Source organism: Scylla paramamosain, chromosome 45 (assembly GCF_035594125.1).
Source record: "Scylla paramamosain isolate STU-SP2022 chromosome 45, ASM3559412v1, whole genome shotgun sequence".
Classification (NCBI taxonomy): domain Eukaryota; kingdom Metazoa; phylum Arthropoda; class Malacostraca; order Decapoda; family Portunidae; genus Scylla; species Scylla paramamosain.
In genome coordinates, this window is record NC_087195.1 from 11,568,098 (window position 1) to 11,576,331 (window position 8,234).

At 37.5% G+C, this 8,234-nt stretch overlaps 1 protein-coding gene across 15 annotated transcripts in view; it reads left to right on the forward strand.

Moving 5' to 3' along the window:
* LOC135094492 (ankyrin repeat domain-containing protein 23-like) overlaps nucleotides 1-6,657 on the forward strand; it is a 47,790-nt gene extending 41,133 nt beyond the window's left edge. For 11 of the 15 annotated variants that reach the window (XM_063994624.1, XM_063994620.1, XM_063994622.1 and 8 more), the window contains one exon: nucleotides 4-320. The gene's annotated coding sequence lies outside the window, so the exon portion shown is untranslated. Of the gene's footprint in view, nucleotides 1-3; nucleotides 358-938; nucleotides 1,117-2,460; nucleotides 2,898-6,596 lie in introns of those variants that run through there. The other 4 variants (XR_010263844.1, XR_010263848.1, XR_010263846.1 and 1 more) reach the window with 3 other exon arrangements.
* The last annotated feature ends 1,577 nt before the right edge of the window (nucleotides 6,658-8,234 follow it).

The window sequence follows — 8,234 nt, forward strand, 5'->3', positions numbered from 1 at the left end:
CAGCTATCCAACATCAGAACAGTATATGAATATGGCAAATGCTGTTTTGACATCATTTCCTGCCATCCTGAGAAACAGTGATCTCAAGGAGCATGAATTGCAGCTGCAATGGAAATTGCACATCCAGCGCAAGTTTCAGAATTCAAGGAAGAGGCAGGATTCCTCAGTGACTGAGGTCAGACATCAAGGAAAAAGAAGATCCCTTGCATAGCGCCAAAAGAGACTACGTGTCCACTGATGTATGGAGTAAAGGTTTACCTTCCACCAAGGCCCCATTCAGAAGATGATGAGTCATTAGAGAGACATAGACAGTGGCTTGCTCTACATTGGATGAAGAAAGATCCCGAGTTAGATAAGGTATGTGATATTTGTACGCTTGATTTATCTTTTTTATATTTCAGAGACTTCTTTACTGGTTTTGTTTGAAAATACATGCTCTTATGTAAGCAATTTCAATGGTACTGGTGGATGGCCACTGAAAAATGATGCTCGTATATATATATGAGGGAGAGAGGGAGGCTGGCGGGACAGTCAACTTATGAAAACTAATTTTACTTTAATGATTTTTCTCAGGCTGAACGCCTCATGCAGTTGACACTCTGAGAGACACAAAAAAATAATCAATGGGAACATTCTTGTAGCAGAAATCCTGAACTTGTACCCGTGTATTCAGACTTTTGATGGCATAAGTGTGTATATATGTGGATTTTGCTACATATTGTTACTAAATGTCAACTTTATTTGTAGGGCTATAATGTATATAGCTATTTATATTTTATAGTAGGTAATTGATATTTAACTACCGGTACTTCCATTCTCCCTCTCAGGCTCAAAGGCCTCAGTGACGGGAGATGAGCACTCGTAACTAAGTACAGTTATTGCAGATGTTCATCTCTGTAACTTTCACTTATAATTATTTGATGCTTATATCTTTACAGATAATCAAGCAGTTCCTGAGATTAGAACCACAAGCGGATGAACCAGACCCAAGAGTAGCAGTTTTGAAAGGGCTGGAGAAATATAGGCTCCCAATAATTGCCATTCTCAAAAAAAGGAAAGCAGTTCCTCTGTATATGGAAACCTTACTTGAACTCTATGACCATGATGAAAGTCAATGTGAGTAATGTCTAGTTCAACTTATTCATTTCAGTAGCTGGTAGCAAGTTAATATATGTATCTTTACATCATTAGCAATGCATCTTTCACTTTTATAAGCCTAGTATTCATGAAACTATGCTGCATGCAAAAACCAAACATTGTATTAAGCATGACCTATCTACCTGTAATGCTTGCACCAATTTCTATAAAGGTACTCATTTAATTGTTAAATTCCTGCTCTTCTATCAAATTTTTGGCTGAATGCTATGGCTAAATAATTGTTTGCAGCATAAGTGATGTTAAAGATTTTAATAGGTGTAAAGTATCTCTCTCTCTCTCTCTCTCTCTCTCTCTCTCTCTCTCTCTCTCTCTCTCTCTCTCTCTCTCTCTCTCTCTCTCGTAAGGAAAGACATTATTTCTAGTGTAAATAAACCCAATAGGCTGTCCAATTTGAAATTTAAAATGTAAATATTATCAATCTTTTTAGAATTGTTAGCTGCATCCTCTTCCCTTGCAGTCCAATAAGACAGGTCACTAATTCGTGTGGAGATAGAATTCTTGGAGTCACCTTTGCCGGTGCTGGCGCAAGTCTGATAAAGGTTTCTTCCATGGTTGTGATGAAGTTCAGGACTTCTCACACTGTTTTGGTGGATATGATGAGAAGAATCGGGGGTTCGGAACATCAGTGCGTTATGTCGGGGCATGTAGGTTCATCTGGGGTTTTCTTTTTTTTTTTCGATCAGTACACATCATATTCTTACGAGGACTTGCTAGACGAAGCATTACTGCATTATGATATTACCGAAATAGTGTCTCAAGTAAAAAACATAACCACATACTCGTACAAAAAGATTTGCTGCTGTGACACAAAGGACAAGAATCATTAGTATACTGGTCGTTCTGAGCATTCAATCAAAATGCTTGTCATTCATATAATTAGTAGAACCATCGAGGAGCTTTATTTTTGTTAATTCTTATGTGATAAAGCAATAATTACAGGAGGCTTTTAAAAGCTTGGTACTCAAATTAGTGGACTGTCCTATTGGATGTGACCATATCTTCACTTTTTCCTTGCACAGTTAATTTTCTTTTGTTTATTTGATTTACTTATTATCATATTTATTTATATATTTATTTATTTGCACCAGATGCTTGCTTAGTTATATTGGGGTTACTTCACCTACTTGGAGAAAGGAAAGAGTATTTTTACTAAGGTTAAATTTCAGTACCTTTGATTTTTAGAGTGGTGTGTATATATTGAAATTTCTGAATATATTATCACAGTAAGATATACATCTACATATAAATTTTATTTTAATGTCAAAATGTTATTAATGTTTACACTATTATTTCTTCCTTAAGGTACCAGAAGAAGAACTAAGAACAGGGCAGTCTAGTGTGTCCATTCAACATGTTGGGGACATACTTGTCAGACAGATTTTGTGTATTATTTGATGGTGCACCTGTAGCTGAACCAACATGTATTTCTATGGCTGTAGTCTCATTGGTAGCAGGGCTTTATGTGTTTAATATTGAACACCCCAAAAATTGTGAACATTTCCTCTGTTTCACAACATCCCATCTCTTAGGAATCAAGTATGACAAAGGTAACACTTCAAAAACAAGATCTCTACTTGTAAAACTCAATGAAGTAAAGACAGAATTGAGCTACAAAAATGCATAAATCCGATTCTAAATATATTAAACTCCACACATAATTCTCTCTCTCTCTCTCTCTCTCTCTCTCTCTCTCTCTCTCTCTCTCTCTCTCTCTCTCTCTCTCTCTCTCTCTCTCTCTCTCTCTCTCTCTCTCTCTCTCTCTCTCTCTCTCTCTCTCTCTCCAAATTGGGTAGTATTCTTCATGTACCACATGATGCATATTTTTTTTTTTTTATGGATTTTTTACCTTTTTTTTTTCTCTATGTTATTGCAACTGATACATGAAGCTTCTTTATTACTGTTCTGAGCATTTCTGTAGATTTGTTTAGTTAGTATATCCCATAGAAGTACTCATTTTCTTTTTTTGTGTGGCTTTAAAGGATTAATGGTGACATATGGATATGATCTGGGTTAAAAGCTTGTACAAATAAGGTTAAATGTCTATTTTTGCACTGGTTTCCCTAAGTTTCTTAAAAGTAGTGTGATATAATGATTAGCAGTGGACTAATTAATTATTCTTTACAGGATCTGTAACTCCTTACATTTAATTTGTTAACTTTACTTACATATTTTTTCTTTTAGTTTATGAATGGGAGGAAGGTTTAATATTCATATCTTAAGAGATGCTTAGTTTCTTTTCCACATTGCAAGTTTTAGTGATTAATACTCACAAATGTGTATTATTTAGTTAATGGTTTATGAAAACAGGTTTTTTTTTTTTTTTTTTTTTTTTTCCTCATACTAGGATGAAGTGTTACTAATGGAGTTTATTTTTTACATCTGTTTTATATATCATTACAGTTTTGAGGGGAGCTTTCTGTTAAATGTTCAAGTGAAAAGCATATTATACTATAGATGATAAAAATTATATATATATATATATATATATATATATATATATATATATATATATATATATATATATATATATATATATATATATATATATATATATATATATATATATATATATATATATATATATTTTTTTAATGCAATGAAATGGAGGGAACATTTAATTGTATATGAATATATTGAATTTATTACCTATTTCTTTCCCTAACCTTGAGACAGCAGTAGCTAGCTGCTAGTATTAAAGGTACTAATGATTCATCATCTGCCTAAGAAAGACTAACTAATTAGTCATTTATTGACTAACCTATGATCCACTTTACTAATGTGGTTAGTAGAAGCAGTGAACAGTACGAAGGCATTAGTCAGATATATTTGAGTAAGACCATACTCAGGTTGAGTGCTCAGTTAGTCACAAATTGACTGACATTATGTTAGTCACTGTGACTAATACTGCCACTCGTTCTAGACCCCATGGGTTTTACTAAGAAAAGTTAGTCAGCACGACTAACTTTGGTTTTGTGTGTGGGCGATACACTACGATATATTGGACACGAGGGTTTCTCATTTAATTGCTGCCAGGATGAGGAGGGAAGAAGAGAGAGAGAGGGAGAGTGATTTATGTTATCATTGGTGGCAGTGGTGGTGGTGGTTTGGAGGAACGTACGCAAAGAAACCCTGCCCTTAAATCTCCGCTGTTTGTGGTGTGCGCTTCACAGACGCAGGAAACGACGCTGGGTTTGCTGAGGTGAGTGGCGTGGCTGTGGTCCGGATGTTTAGCCCACCTGATGTTTCCTAATTCGATTGTTAGTAAGGATTATCTGCATCTTCTTGTGTGCGTGTGAGAGTCATGGCAGTCTTGCAGCTGCGTCTTAAGTTACATTTATGGTTCACAATTAGCTAAGTCAGTGTTTGAAAACATGAGCATAGGAACGCATGGAAAATTTCTCAGGAGTATGTTGTCATAAGCTGCTTCACCGATAATAATAATAATAAACATCCATAGTGCAGCTGACAAAATATATGGAAAGCTTGCCGATAGAAGGGGCTGTTACATTGTATAGTTAAGAAATCACCAGAAATCACCCATCGTTTCTGGGACTGGCATCTCACGGCTTTTTTTTATTTATTGGATTTTTGTTGCCCTTAGCCAGTGTCTCCTACATAAAAAAAAAAAAAAAGATTGTAGTTAATAAGACTGCCGATAGAGGGCTGCTACTTTGCCTTGTTGCGTGTAGGCGGCGGAAACACCTCGCGATGTTTATTCCTTGAGCCATGAGTTTCCTGGTCATTGGCAGCACATCTGGAAGAGAAAAGTCACCACGTAACCCGAGGCAATAACGGACGACGACAAGTAAAAAGTGATAAAACACAGAAATATGATAGTCATTCATACTTTAGGGAGTTAAACACTCATTCATTGGTAAAAGGTAAAATATTGTGCTTACCGTTCTCCTTTTCCTTCACTCAAGTTGTTCAAGACGTGGTAGTAGCGTGTGTGTGTGTGTGTGTGTGTTTGAACCAGGCTTCACTCTCACTGCGAGACCTGAGTTAACGTCATCCTACCTTCCCACCACCACCACCACCACCACCACTTTGCAGAATTGAATATCAGATTTTTTGTGGGATGAATGTAAATCAGGACTTGTTAAATGACTGACGCGCGGCATTATTTCTTTTAATAAATACCGCAATATAACCTGTTATCCTGCCGTCAGTCCGCTCCGCACGGCATTCATAAAGGTACCTTATATTTGGGCTTCATTTAGTTATTTCAGCGTAACGCCACACACGTGAAATATCGCCACTCTATTTTCCTGGCGCGGGGAGAATGTTATGCATATTGCGTTGAGCGTCATTACGAGTTATACTTCATAATGTATACGAGTGCTTTCTTTTTAATTTCTATCATAAACTAAACTTTACTACACACTGATGCGTTATTGACAAAATAAGCAAAGTGTGGTGCAATACAACCTCACCTCAGCGACGCACACTCCACCGCACGTCATCAGGTTTCAGGCACTCTTACATAATAATCTCTCCAGATTTTGTGCATTACAATTCTCTTTTAATTTATAATTAGATTTTTTTTTTTTGTGTGTGTGTGTGTGTGTGTGTGTGTGTGTGTGTGTGTGTGTGAAATACGTTATTATTCATTCACAAAAACGGTCAGCGTCCACCACAGCGGCAGCGTAATAGACAGTAACTGTTACCTCACGTAGGCCACGCCTTGCCATGCACGCTCAAGACTGGCTACAGTTATTCCAGGAGTAAGTGAATTTCAGATGGTTTCTCCTTTATAATTTGCCGCGTGTTTGCTCATCTGGCTCCGTAAAACACCATAAACTTAGGAATTAAATGAAGGACAGCAAAATATAAAAAATGTAACGGAAGATAACAGACGCGGTATTAAAAAATACAGCCTCTAATTTCTCCCTCTCTTTTTTAATACTCAGCAACACTTTACCTGGAGACTTACTCGACAAATTTCACCTACACGATGCACTTGTTGTGTATCCAGTAATGAAAACAGTAATAGATAACGTGAACCCAGTAGCTAGATATAAGACTGTAATAATACCTCATGTTCTCCTCGTATACTCAGCAACTCCCTTTACCCGGAGACTTTTAAGACCGCATTGTGAAACCTCTCCGCCACACCTCCACTACTTTCAGAAGGTTCTAGTTGAAATGGCACAGGTTGCAAGGCTTTTCTTTATGGCTGTAGTGACAGATTAACGATGTCTACACTATTAACAGGAGAATCACTCTTGAGAACTCGGCTAATCATCTCTGTGGCCTTTGAAAATGGTCGTAATGAGAGAGCAAAGTGTTTCAGAATAAGATCCTCACGCAGACTATTTCCATTTACACGTATTAATTTCCTGTGTATCCGACTACAATTACATTGAACACTGCAGCCCACGGGTAGCAGCTTGTTACTGGCTAAGTGTTCATGTAGTACCTTATTTTCTTACTGGCAGCAGTGCACCACGCAGGAAAAGAGCCCACACTGAGTTCCCGTCACCATGTCAACCAGAAATGGCATATAGATGGCAAAGCACCTCGATCGTGACACTTGAGCTTATACACTTGATCGAAAAAAAAAAAAAAAAAAAAAAAAAAAAAAAAAAAAAAAAAAAAAAAAAAAAATATATATATATATATATATATATATATATATATATATATATATATATATATATATATATATATATATATATATATATATATATATATATATATGAAGCAATTACACCAGTGGACACGTACTGTAAACAAAGGCAACACGAAGCAATACACTGCAGTGTCACGTTATTGGCCGAGTTTACCTTGAATGGGATCACGTTTTCTTAGTGTCCCCGTGTTCCGGTTACCTGCCATTCGGGCATTATCCTTATTATTGGTTATAAGTAGTGTAAGGCTTATTTATTCTTTTTATATCATGTAGTATTATTCTCTTCATAATTTAAGTTCTCTATATCTTTGTATGTATAAGGAAGGAAGTATAATTGAGGTGATATGTTGAAACGAGGGGAGCTTGAGTGGGCAACAACACATTATTATTAATAATAATAATAATAATAATAATAATATCAGGTTTATTTATCAAGAGGCAGCAGATAATACAGTGATAGTTGCTGAAGGGGTCTTGATTTACATGGAAATAAAAGTTAAAAACAATACATATATACTAGGTTAAAATATTTAAACTATTAAAATCAACTTAAAGTAAAAAGTTTACCAGGGTAAAACACTTTAGAGAAAGAATATAGTGTCCATGTATTTTTGTGCCAGTTATGTCTACTTGTTGGCCAGGTGAGTCACATAGGGGATGGTGGAGTTCCTGTACCTTTCTGTGCGGCACCTGACAGGCGGTAACCTGGCACTGTGCCTGGTCTGATACCGTGATGGTGCTCGCTGGGGGAGAAGCTGCAAGTGGTCATTTTCTTTCATTTTCTCCCCAAAACTGAGGGTAAGCTGACCTCTCCTGTCCTCCAGGGAAGGCAGGCCGAACGTGGTAAGCGTGGCTATGTACCTGTTGTAGCTGCCTCCGAGGATGATACGACTCACCCGCTTCTGCACACGTTCCAGGGTGGTTCGTTGTGCGGATGTAAGGCCGGGATGCCACACCGGGCACGCGTACTCCAGCACGGGTCGTATACGCTGGCAGTATAGCTGCACTAGTTGTTGCTGTGTTGCTCCAAACGATCTCGCTTTGAATAGCATGAAGAATAGCTTGGAAGCCTTCTTGACGATGTGGTCGACGTGGTCCTGCCAGGTCAAGTTGGAGTTCATGACTAGTCGGACTACTTTGGCTATGTCGACGCAGGGGATGGGGTTGGTGTCGAGATGCACATCTGGAAATGCCACACCCTGCCGCAAGAGGTTGATATTTATCAGTTGACATTTATTTGGGTTGGGTATTAATTTGAGTTGTTGGCACTGTTCATTGATGGTGGTGATAAGTTGCTGGAGTCGGTTTGCTTGCAGGTCCGCTGTTGTATTTACCGAGAACACAGTGACGTCATCCACAAATTTCACTTTATGGGATGAATGTTGTAACAGGCTGTTGATGAGGGCAAGGAAGATGACAGGTCCGATGCAGGTCCCCTGCGGCA